General features: G+C 36.9%; 1 pseudogene; it reads left to right on the top strand.

Moving 5' to 3' along the window:
• The first annotated feature begins 11,924 nt into the window (after positions 1 to 11,924).
• LOC143647651 (palmitoyltransferase ZDHHC6 pseudogene) lies at positions 11,925 to 12,656 on the top strand (annotated as a pseudogene).
• The last annotated feature ends 1,132 nt before the right edge of the window (positions 12,657 to 13,788 follow it).

The raw sequence follows: 13,788 nt of genomic DNA, 5'->3' as shown, positions 1-13,788 counted from the left end.
GGATAAAACAACCTTCAAAATAAATTCAGCAAGAAAATCAGGAGCTTTGATACCAGCAAAAATCCATCACTCATACCAGGAAGAATGAAGATATGACCCAACTAAAGTAATAAACTAACATCACAACTGAGATACAGGAGTTGAAAAAACTAATTAAAGATGTCCAAGCAAATCTTCTAAATCAATACAACAAGCTGAAGGAAAATATGGAAAAGGTGATTAAGGATATAAAGAAGATATAGGGTGTCCATACAGAAAAACTTGAGACCTTGAAAAAATGGAAGAACTTATTGGAATGGAAGGCACAATAGAAGATATGAAAAACAAAAGAGCAGATTTGAAGGGGCAGAAGAAAGGATTAGTGAACTAGAAGATAGAACATTTGAAATCCTACACATAGAAGAAAAGATAGGGAAAATGAAAAAAATTGAAAGATGCTCTGGAAAATGAATGACAAGTACATAAATATATATATTATGGGTGTCCCAGAAGGAGAAAATAGCAGAAATAATAATGGAGAAAATAATTACTGAAAGCTTACAAAATCTTATGAAAGACATAAAATTACAGGTCCAAGAAATTCAGCATACCCAATAAAGATTAGATCCAAATCTACCTACTCCAAGCCACTTATTAATTAGATTGTCAAATGTCAAAAACAAAGAACTCTGAAAGCAGTAAGAGAAAAGCAATCCATCACATACAAGGGAAGCTCGATAAGGCAAAGTGCAGATTTCTCAGCAGAAACCATGGAGATGAGAAGTCGGTAGTGTGATATATTTAAGATTCAAAAAAAAGGAAACCTCCCAACCAAGAATTCTACATGAAGCAAAAGAGTACTTCATAAATGAGGGAGAGCTTAAAATATCTACAGACAAACACTCATTGAGAGTGTTCATGAAGAAGAGATCTGCACTACAAGTCTAGTGAAGGAAACCTACTGGCAGAGAGGAAAAGACAAGATAGCTATAAGAAGAGTGTAGAAATGAAATTTAGCAGGAAGGGTAATTAATAGAGTTAAAAGAGAAAAAATATATGACTGATAAATCCAAAAGAAAAAAATGATTAAAGAAAGTACCTAGTCCTGTTGCACAGTCTGTATCCCTTCCGCTCCAATTACCCATTATCTTACCCTGTTTCTAACTCCTGCTGGACTCTGTTACCAATGACATATTTCAAGTTTATTCTCGAATGTCCGTTCACATCAGTGGGACCATACAGTATTTGTCCTTTAGTTTTTGGCTAGACTCACTCAGCATAATATTCTCTAGGTCCATCCATGTTATTACATGCTTCATAAGTTTATCTTGTCTTAAAGCTGCATAATATTCCATCGTATGTATAAACCACAGTTTATTTAGCCATGAAGCTGCATCTGAGCTATAGGGTTTTTTTTGTTGTTGTTTTTTACTATTATTACTACTTTTATTTCTTTTCTCTATATTAACATTTTATATCTTTTTCTGTTGTGTTGCTAGTTCCTCTAAACCGATGCAAATGTACTAAGAAACGATGATCATGCATCTATGTGATGATGTTAAGAATTACTGAGTGCATATGTAGAATGGTATGATTTCTAAATGTTGTGTTAATTTCTTTTTTTTCTTTTTTCTTTCTTTCCATTAATAAAAAAAAGTACCACCTTTATTAATTATATTAAATATTAATGGTTAAATGTCCCAATCAAAAGACATAGATTGGCAGAATGGATAAGAAAACAGGACCCATCTATATGTGGTTTACAAGAGACTAACTTACAACTCAAGGACAAATACAGGTTTGAAAGTGAAAGGTTGGGAAAAAATATTTCATGCAAACAACAACAAAAAAAGAGAGGGAGCAGCTATCTCAATAGCAGACAAATTAAACTTCCAATGTAAAACAATTAAAAGAGACAAAGAAGGAAACTATATACTAATAAAAGGGACAATAAGGCTTAACAATCATAAATATATATGCATCGAGACAGAGTGCCCCAAAATACGCAAGGCAAATACAAACAACACTAAAGAGAGAAGCAAAGACTTCTACGTCAGTAGTTGGAGAATTCAATACACCACTCTGATCAACAGATAGATCATATAGACAAAGGATCAATAAGGCAACAGAGAACTCAAATAATATGATAAATGAACAAAATTTAACAGAAATTACAGAACATTGCACCCAAAAATAGCAGGGTACATATTTTTCTCCAGTGCTCATGGATCACTGTCCAGGATAGACCACATGTTGAAGCACAAAACAGGTCACAATAAATTTAAGAATATTGAAATTGCAGAAAGCACTTTCTCAGATCATAATGGAATAAAGTTGGAAAACAATAACAGACAGCAGCCTGGATAATTCACAAATTTATGAAGGATAAATAACACATTTTTAAACAACCAGTGGGTCAAGGAAGAAATTACAAGGGAAATCAGTAAATACTTTGAGGCAAAGGAAAACAAAAATACAGTATATCAAAACTTATGGGATGCAACAAAGGCAGTACTGAGAGAAAAATATATTGTCTTAAATGTCTATATCAAAAAAAAGAGAAAAGAGCAAAAATTGGGGAATTAACTGCTCATGTGGAGGAACTAGAATACTAAACTAACCCAAAGGAAACAGAAATAAAGAACTAGCAAAGATTAAAGCAGAAATAAATTAAAATGAGAACACAAAAACTACTATGGAATCAATAAAACCAGAAGCTGGTTCTTTGACAAAGTCAATAAAAATCAATTGACCCCTAGCTATGCTGATAAAGAAAAAAAAAACAGATAGGATGTAAATAAATATAATCAGAAATGGGAGAGGGCTTACAACTACTGACTTGCAGAAATAAAGGAGATAATGAGAGGGTACTATAACAGCTATATACTAACAAACTAGACAACTTAGATGAAACAGAAACTACCTAGCAAAGCATGAACAACCCATACTGACTTGAGAAGAAACAGAAGACCTCAACAAACAAATCACAAGAGACTGAATCAGTCATCAAACAATTCACAAAGAAAGAAAAAGCCCAGGACCAGATGACTTCACACATGAATTCTACGAAGCGTTCAAGAAAGAATTAGTACCAATCCTGTTCAAATTCTTCAAGAATATTGAAGAGGCAAAGCTACCTAACTCATTCTATGATACAAACATCATCTTAATACCAAAACTAGGAAAATGCACTACAAGAAAAGAAAATTGCATGCAGACCAATCTATTTAATGAAGATAGATGAAAAAAAACTCAAGAAAATACTTGCAAATCAAATCCAGCAGCATATTAAAAAGAATTATACACCATAATCAAATGGGTTTTATCCCAATTATGCAAGGATGGTGTTGTAGTTTGCTAACTGCCAGAATGCAACACACCAGAGATGGATTGGCTTTCAATAAAAGGGGATTTATTTAGTTGACATATAGTTATTCAGAGGAAAGGCAGCTAACTTTCAACTGAGGTTCTTTCTCATGTGGGAAGGCACAGGGTGATCTCTACTGGCCCTCTCTCCAGGCCTCTGGGTTCCAAGAACTTTCTCTGGGGTTATTCCTTTCTGCATCTCCAAAGGCCTGGGCTGAGCTGTGAGTGCTGTGATGAGGTATGCCAAGCTGCTTGGGCTGTGCTATGTTGTGCTGCCTCATTTAAGTACCAACCAATTAAATCAAACATAATTCATTGCAGCAGACACACCTCCTAGCCAACTGCAAATGTAATGAGCAACAGATGAGATTCACATACCACTGGCTCATGTCCACAGCAACAGAACTAGATGCCTTCATCTGGACAAGTTGACAACTGAATCTAACTATCACAGATGGTTCAACACAAGAAAAACAATAAAATATACTACATCAATAAGTTAAAGAGGAAAAACCGATTGGTATAGAAAAAAACTTTTGAAAAAATTCAGCAGCCTTCTTGATGAAAACAATTCAAAGGATAGGAATAGAGGAAAACTTTCACAATATGATAAAAGGGAATATATGAAAAACCCACAACTAACATCATGCTAAGTGGGGAAAAACTGAAATCATTCCCTCTAAAATCAAGAAAAAAAACAAGGATGCCCATTATCACCATAGTGATTCAGCATTGTGCTGGAAGTTCCAGCTAGAGCTATTAGGCAATAAAAATAAATAAAAAGCATCCAAATTAGAAAGAAAGAAGTAAAGCTTTCACTGTTTACTGATGACATGTTCCTGTTTGTAGAAAAATCTACAGTAAAGCTGCTATAGCTAATAAGCAAGTACAGCAAACTGGCAGAATACAAGACCAGCATGTGAAAATTAGTTGTGTTTCTATATACCGGTAATGAGCAATCTGAGGAGGAAATCAAGAAAAACTTCCTTTCACAATGGAACCAAAGGAATCAAATATTTAGGAATAAACCTGACCAAAGACATAAAAGACCTGTACACTTAAAACTAAAAATTTTGCCAGGAGAAATCAAGGAAGACTTAAATAACTGGAAGGACATACCATGTTATTGGATCAGAAGACTAAATACAGTTAAGATGTCAATTCTATTGAAATTGAATTATAGATCCAATGCAGTGCCAATTGAACTCCCAACAACTTACTTTACAGTAAAAGAAAAATCAATAATCAAATTTATTTGGAAGAGCAGATGCCTGAATGGCTAAAATAACTTGAGAAAGAAAAATGAAGTGGGAAGTTTTGCACTACCTGACTTAAATGCACATCACAAATCTACAGTGGTCAAAACAACATGGTACTGGCATAACGATAAGTGTACTAACAAGTGGAATCAAATTGAGTGTTCAGAGGTGGACCCTCACATCTATGCCCAATTGATCTTTGATTAGGCAGTCAAGTCAATTCAATGTGACAGAGCAAAAGGTGCTTAGAGAACATTATATCCATTGCCAAAAGAATAAAAGAGGACCCTTCCCTCACACCTTATGCAAAAACTAACTCAAAATGGATTAAAGAAAGAATAAATAAATAAATAAGCAAAATTATTCAAATATTTAAACATTAGAGCTAAGCATATAAAACATTTAGAAGAAAATGTAGGGAAATATTTTAATGATCTTGTGATAGAGAGTGGTTTCCTAGAGCTTAGACCCAATGTGTGAGCAATGAAAGAAGAAATAGACAAATGAGGTCTCCTCAAAATTGAACACTTCTTCACATCAAATGACTTACCAGGAAAATAAGAAGGCTGTCTACACAATGAGTGAAAATATTTGGAAACCACATATTAGACAAGGGTAATATCCAGAATATATAAAGAGATACTACAACTCAACAACAACAAAAAAAGCAAACTACCTAATTTAAAAATGGGTAAAAAAAAAAAAACATGATAGACACTTTTCCTAGGAGGAAATACAAATGCCTCAAAAATATGTGAAAAGATGCTTAACTTCATTAGCTACCATGGAAATGCAAATCAAAACCACAGTGAGATATCATATCACAGCTACTAGAATGGACTCCATAAAAAAAACTGAAATGACCAGTGCTGGAGAGGAGAAGACATGGGCACATTCATTCATTGTTGGTACGAATGTAGAATGGTGCATCCACTCAGAAAGGCAGTTGGGCAGTTCCTTAGGAAGCTAAGTATAGGATTGCCATATGATACAGCAATTTCATGAGTAGTTTTAAACTTGGAGGAACTGAAAGCAGGGACACAAATGGATATTTTCACACTAATGTTTACAACAGCATTATTCACGATTTTCAAGAGATGGTGTGCTAGTCTGAATCATAGACCCCAGAAAAACTATGCCCTTTGATCCTCATTGAATATTGCTGGTTGGGAGCATTTTGATTGTTTCCATGAAGATGTGACCCACCCAATTGTGGGTGGTAACTTTTGATTAGATGATTTCCATGGAGGTGTGTCTCTACCCACTGAAGGTGAAGTTGTTTACTGGAATCTTTTAAAAGAGGAAACATTTTGGAGTTCTTTTTTGGTAGACCCACATGAAAGCCAGCAGACACTGCCATGCTTGCCATGTGCCCTTCCAGCTGAGAGAAAAATGTTGAACACCGTTGGCCTTCTTGAACCAAGATATCTTTCCCTGGATGCCTTAAATTGGACATGTCTATAGACTTGTTTTGATTGGGACATTTTCTCGGCCTAAGAACTGTGAACTAGCAACTCATTAAATTCCCCTTGTTGAAAGCCATTCCATTTCTGGCATATTGCATTCCAGCAGCTAACAAACTAGAACAGATGGAAACAGCCAAATATCCATCAATGGATGAATGCATAAACTGTGATAGATACATATGATGGAATACTATGCAGCTATAAGACAGAATAAAGTCATGAGGCATGCAACAATGTGTATAAATGTTGAGAACACTATATTGAACAAAATAAGCCAGAAACAAAAGGACATATAATGTATGGTTCTCACTAATATGAACTAACTACAATGAGCAAACTCAGAGTTTAAGTTGAGAACATAGGTTATCAGGAGACAGAAAGAGTGTAGAATTTGGGCACTTAATACTGAAAGAGCACAAAATGTTCAATGGGATTGATTGTAAAAGGATTCAAAAATGAATAACACAATACCATGTGGTGGTTGCACAATATAGTAAGTATAATTTAAAAAGTCAAATGTAAATATGATTGAAAGAGGAAGGCTAGGAACATGTGTGACTCCAGAAAGAAAGGTAAAGGATAAAAACTGGGACTGTACAACATAGCGAAATCTAGAGTGGACAATGATGGTGATTAAACGTACAAATATTAGAAAATTTTTTCTTAAAGTAGAACAATTGAATATCACAATTGCAAGGCACTAAAAATGGGATGGTATGTGGAAAAATACAAATAATGCATATGAGAGTCTATAGTTACAGTGGCATTGTAATATTTTTCATTGCTTTTAACAAAGGCAATATACCAAAGTTAAATGTGAATAAAAGGGGTATATAGCAGAGAAGTATGGGATTCTTATTGTTGTTGTTTCTGTTTTTCTTTTCTTTTTTCTTTTCTCTTCTGATTCTTTCTTTGCAGAACAAATGGAAATATTCTAATAAAGATTTTGGTTGTAAATTCATAACTGTGTGATTATACTGGGAACCACTTATTGCACACTTAGAATGTTTTGTATGTGTGTGAATAAAATGGTTTCAAAAATAAACAAGTGTTACAGAAGATGTGAAGAGAGACATATACATATTCACTATTGGTAGAGAAGTAGAATGGTGTAGCCCCTTTGGAGGACAGTGTGGTGGTTCCACAAGAAGCTAAGTATGGAGTTGCCACATGATCCTACAAATCTGTTATTAGACAAAGACTTAGAAGAACTGAAAGTAGATACACTAATAGGCATTTGCACACTGGTGTTTATGGTGGCATTATTCACCACTTAAAATGGTGAATACCACAGTGGTGGGCTAAGAGTACTTTGACTGATGATCAGAGGGACAAATATGGTGTGTACATACCACATAATATTGAGAGCTGCAAGATGGAATGAATCACGTGACAAGCAACTAGATGGGTGAACCTTGGGGACATTATGTTGAGTGAAATAAGGAAGAAACAAAAGGACAATTCATGAATATAGTGTGAACTAACTATAATGAATAAACTCTGAGAATTGAATTAGAGTGCATGGGCTGTCATGGGATAGAGAGTGGGCAGAGATTGGAGGAGTGGGGATTAAGGAATACAGAATGTTCATGTACAGCTCATTGTAAGGGTTCCTAGATTGTGGGCTTTTGCAACAGCCATATCAGTTCCTGAGTTTTAACTGTTACTACTCAATTTTGAGATGCTGTGTTCTAGGATGTGAGCCGGTGGTTCACTGGAACATTGGATATCTATATTACAAATGACACCCACAGTTGGAGTTCTGCAGCTCTGAAAGACAGGATTGCTCCACAGAGCAACTGTTCAAGAGGTTGAAGGAGAAATCAGACTCCAATAGGAGATGAGAATTAAATGGACCTGATTAGGACTAGGGTGAATCAAAATAATGGTAAAGGATGATATTATCTGTATTTTAAAACTTCAACTTCTGTGTGAGACAAAAGTAAGAGTTGCTTATTTGGCACAAAATTTAAATTTTCTGTAGCACACTGTATAACTTGTCTAGCCTGTTTATTTAAACAACATAATTATGTGGAACAGAATAGGGAATGAGATCTTATTATTCTGTTAAGGTAAATACCCAGCTACATCCTAGAGTAGTGCAGGCATTAAATAAAAAAAATATTTGCAAAGGCAGTTGAGGGATTGGAGAAAAATGCAGACTTATTAAACTTCCCCAGCTGGGGAATTCCTGATACTCTCTCAAGCATTAGGGACTTTCAATTTAGTAAGCCAAGCTCTTGATCTTGAGGCTTGTCTTTGTGAAACTTATTTCTATAATGGCAAAGCTAGACCTGTATGTAATGCTAACTAAGAATCACTGCAGAGCACCTCTTTTGTTGCTCAGTTGTAGCCTCTCTCTTTTAGACACCTCTACAAATAAATTCACTGCCCACCCTCCTACATTGAGCATGACTCCCAGTAGCACAAGTCTCCCTGGAAACATGGGGTGAAGAATGCCTTCTCGACAAAAAGGAGGGAAAGAAATGGACCAAATTAAAATTGCAGTGGGTAAGACATTTTAAATAGAGTCAAGAGGTCATTCTGAAGGTTACTCTACTGCAAGTTTCATCCATATATTGCAAACTACCACATTTTGCCAAGTCCCCATCAACAGTATATCTTAAAAACTTATGGACTGCTCTAGGCTCTATCTAAGTCTCTATAAAAAGTTTACTCAGTAACTTTAATTTTCCCAAAAGATTGAGAGGGCGATGAAATGAGTGGAAGGAGGTGTAACTAAGAAAGTAAGAATTGATAGATGACTGTGACTATTGACTCATTATATAGATCTCCCTTTTCAGTGCCTAGTATTTTAGAATAGCCAAAAGGAAGCACCTGAAGTTGTTGAACTATAATCCAGTAGCACTGGACTTTGATAATGATTATAAAACTACATAGCAAAAAAAAAAAAAAAAAGCTCAATTGCCCATGATTGTGTGCCTCTATTTCTGGATGTTTTGTTCTGGTCCACTTATATGTGTGTGTGTGTAGATATATGTATATTTCAAAAATAAATATATTATACTAACAAGTAGTCTCAGAGAATTGCTCTGCAGTCATGAATATGTACCACAATGGGTTGATATAAATAAGAATGTGATATATACAAATTACTTATTAAATTAAAATGTTGATAGTTAATTTATGAGCTTTCTAGTAGGTGCTCTGAGAGTAGGGTAGAAGCAACTCTATCAGGGACAACCCTGAGGTTCCAGAAAGTGAGCCCCCAGAAGATAGGGCTCTCCATGTAATGGTTTATCTGACTACGGATACTGCTAGACATTTCAGTGGAAGTCAGGATTGGAAATTCATTAATGCAGGAAAGATCTGTGGACAGTTCTATTCCTTGATGGTTTGACCCTTGTGAACTGCATGCAAAACTCATAAGTTTTTTGCAAAAGTTCTATCACACCCTGCCATCCAGGAATGAAAGATACAGAGAAAGTTCAAATTGAAGGAAGAATGACATCAAGGGAAGAACCATGGAGCTGAGGAATGGACTGAAGAGATCTCAGGCCAAGAGTACAGGCCCACACACATGTGTGGGAAGGTTGGGTCCATCCCTGGCCTATGAGGCACAGGCCATCTCATCTTTTTCTTGGAAGGGGTGGGCCTTTTGTCCTGTTTTTCAGGAAAAGTGTTGCCAACCCTAAACTGAGAGATGGTATTGTGTGTGCCCTGGCATTTTCAGAGAGCCTGGCCACAACCCCAGCGCTAGGAGAGGGTGGGGCCTGTTTCCTAGGGATTGGGGAAAGCCAGACAGTCATCCTGATGCTCAGAGAGTAGTAGGAAGGGATGTAGCTGCCACTCCATCAGGAATAGAGGACAAAACCAACAGTCTATAGATGACTCTCAGACCTTCAAACCTAACAGAGCTTGCTCTGTTAAGTTTCAGAGTTGTTTAGGCCCACAATCCTTCTTTTCTTTCTAAAGTATCCCTCTGGAATGGAAATGTTTACCCTATGTCTGTTCCTCCATTGTATATTAGAAGCAGATAACTTCTTGTCTAGGTTTCACAGATCCACAGACAGAAGGGATTTGTGCCTGAGGACAGTACACATCTGTACTGGTTTGAAAGTATTATGTTCCCCGAAATGCCATGCTTTAATCCTGATCCAATCTTATGGGAGCAAATGCTTCTTTTAATCCCTTTTCAGTATTGTAGGTTGATTAGATTGTCTCCATGGAGATGTGACATACCCAATTGTGGGTGTGACCTTTGATTAGGTGGAGATGTGACTCCACCCATTCCAGGTGGGTCTTAATTAATTTACCGGAATCCTTTAAAAGAGGAAGCATTTTGGAGAGAGCTCAGTGCAGACAGAGCTTATAAAAATGACAGTAGCCTCAGAACAGACAGAGGAAGCAGATGTAGAGGTTTGGAGAACAGTTGCTTCAGAGAACAGAGACGCAGATGTTTGGAGATGCTTGTAGCCCAACAGATGTCTCCATGAGATGGTAAACAAGCCACAACCTGGAGAGAGCCAAGTGAAGCCAAGAGATGAAAGCCAGCCCCAGAGAAGAAAAGTGATGCACCCTCACAGGAGCAGAGGCTGACAGCAAGTGAACCTAGGAGCAAGGAAACAGCAGATGCCAGCCACATGACTTTCCAGCCAACAGAGCTGTTCCAGACCCATCAGCTTTTCCTGAGTGAAGGTAACCTCTTGTTGGTGCCTCAATTTGGACATTTTCATAGGCTTAGAGCTATAAACTCTTAACTTATTAAATTCCCCTTTTTAAATCCATTCCAGTTCTGGTATATCACATTCCAGTACAACACCCATAACATGTTTTGTTGAAACTTATACTATTTTATACTTTATACTACTATGCATTTTTTTCTGAAATGATGTAGGACTTTGGGGGCATTGTGATGGAATGAAAATATTTTTAGATAGAAAGAACATATCTTTTGAGTCCACAGGATGGAGTGTAATGGTTTGAAATGATGTAGCCTCGAAAGACATGTTCTTAAACATAATCTACTTCTGTGTGTGTGAATTGTAAATAGGACCTTCTAGTTAGGTTACTTCAGTTAAGATGTGCCCAAACTGAATTAGAATGTATTAATCCTACTACTGGTGTTCTTTATAAACAGAATGAAATTCAGACAGATTGAGAGAAAGTAACAGTGAAAAGCAAACAGCTGAACATCAAAAGAATCCAAAAGAGAAGGAAAAGGCAGCAGAGGCTGCTGTGTGCATCGCAATGATGAGAGGAGCCAAAGAACAGGGATCACCTGCAGCTAGCCGCAGAACACCAGTCTTCAACAAGAAATCATTGCCTTGATGATGCACCCATTTGTATTTCTGCTAGCCTCAAAATTGTAAGCCAATAAATTCACATTGTTTAAACCAACAAGTTGCATGGTATTTTCTTGAACAGCCAAGGATAATAAAACTATATATAAATTAAAGTACCTTTTTGGAATAGCTGTAAGGGCGCTGGTGAAGGGATGAGCTGGACATAACAGGTTCTTCTTCCCAGCTTCTAACAACCAGGATTTGCTTTCTGCCTGCCCATGACTGAGGTACCCACAGGCAGAGTTATCCGAGGAGGTGAAAATTTGTTCTGGCTGAGACTGTACTGCCCACAGAATGTGATGACTGAGGAGCAGGCAGCAGGGACTGGACTGAGATTGGGTTTCAAACCAAGATACTGGATTATTCTGGCTAAAGTACAGAGCTCTGAGTGCTTAACAATGAAAATGGCATGATCTGCATTAACAGTCCACAACTTGAAGGCATGACAGTGAAGGGAGATACATGGACTTGTGGCACATGGAAATGTGTGTGCAGACAAATAAAAGCTATATGATTTTAAAAATAAGAAGGAATTTTTCCTCATTAATATGGGTACATTCTGCTCTGTTAACAAGTTTGAAAATCTCTAAGAGTTGAAGAGACTGTGTCACTGGGGTCCTATCATAGCCCTTGCTGCTACAGCAGTATGTTCTATGATAAACATGATTGACTCGGTATTGTGGTGTTGGCTCTTACATAAAATTGGAGAAAGCATGAATTTCACCATGTTGATAAATTGGATTGTCATGATTCTTTATTATTTCTTGAATGCCATGCTTGTGGGTCCTGGTTTTGTCTTTCTGGGGTAGAAATTGGAAAATTCTCAGGATAGCATGTATCTCCAGTACTGCAAAGTTTGCCAAGCATACAAAGCACCATGTTCACATCACTACAGAAAGTGTAATGGGTGTGTGATGAAGATGGACCATCACTATCCTTGGATCAACAATTGTTGTGGCTACCAAAATCATGCTTTGTTTACACTTTCTCCTTTTAGCATCACTGGGCTGTATTCTTGCTGTTTCCATATTTGTTATGACCATGTACATACAGTTTTATAATCAGCTCTCTTTGGGGTAGAACATGGTAAAGACTGACATTATTGCAGCCCAGAAAGCTCCTTTTCCAATTGTTCCATTTGGATTAGCTGCATTTGCTGCCAGCTTGTTTGCCTTGGAATTAGGTGTAGAAACAACCACAGCTGTTGGAATGGGGTTTTTTTCTTCCAGATAACAATAATTAACAGAAACAAAACTTCCAGTGAATCATGGATTGCTTAAATTCATACAACAAAGCTTTACTACTGGAAGCATTCTCTTTGTAGTTATCAAGATATTCCTATAAACTCTGACCTCTAGCTTGAGAGCATAGAACTGAAATTTAGGGGAAATAATGTCCCTTAAAATATTTTGTACCTATATTTGAAAGACGAGGAGGAACTATTGAGAAAGCTCCTCTGCTTGTTGTACAAAGATAAATGTGAAGGGTAAATTATGCACATTCTATATTAAAATTTATTTTTCCATTATGCTATCTCAACAGAGAATGTGAAGATGACCAAAGATAACTACTCCATGACAACTGAATTTATCCTTATAGGACTGAAGATTGGCCAGAGAAAAAGCCACTTCTGTTTGCTGTGTTTTTTGCCATCTATCTCATCACCATGATGGAGAATTTTGGTTTGGCGGTACTAATCTATATAGAGCATTGTCTTTACACATCAGTGTACACCTTTCTTGGCAATCTGGCTCGAATGGATTCCTGCTACTCCTGTGCTATTACTTACAAGATGTTAGAGAACTTCTATTCAGAAAATAGAATGATTTCCTTATATGAATGCATGGCACAATTTTATTTTTTCTGTCTTGCTGAAACTGTGGACTGCTCTCTTCCAGCAGCAATGGCCTATGACAGGTATGTGACAATATGCAGCCAACTGCAGTACCACATTAAGATGTCAAAGAAACTCTACATTCAGGTGACCGCAGGGGCCTACATAGCTGGAAACTTGCATAGCATGTTTCAAGTAGCATTACCGCTTAGGGTGATGTGCTGGTTTGAAACGGTTGTGTATCCAAAAAAAAAAGCCATGTTCTTTAATTCTCATTCAGTACTGTTGGGTGGGACATTTTGATTAGGTGGTTTCTATGGAGATGTGTCTCACCCATTCAAGGTGGGGTTACCTGCCAGAGTCTTTTAAGAGGGAACCATTTTTGAAAAAGCTACAAAACCCATACAGCCAGAGACCTTTGGAGATGAAGAAAGAAAATGTCTCTGAGAAAGCTATTTGAAATCAGAAGGCAAAGACCCCAGCAGACGCCAGCCATATGCCTTCCCAGCTGACAGAAGTATCCAGGACCCATTGGCCTTTCTTGAATCTTTCTCTGGATACCTTAGTTTGGACATTAT

Source organism: Tamandua tetradactyla, chromosome 10, assembly GCF_023851605.1.
Source record: "Tamandua tetradactyla isolate mTamTet1 chromosome 10, mTamTet1.pri, whole genome shotgun sequence".
In the NCBI taxonomy this organism is placed as follows: Eukaryota; Metazoa; Chordata; class Mammalia; order Pilosa; family Myrmecophagidae; genus Tamandua; species Tamandua tetradactyla.
Note: the sequence above shows the minus strand (reverse complement) of the source record. Positions and strands in the feature narration are given on the sequence as shown.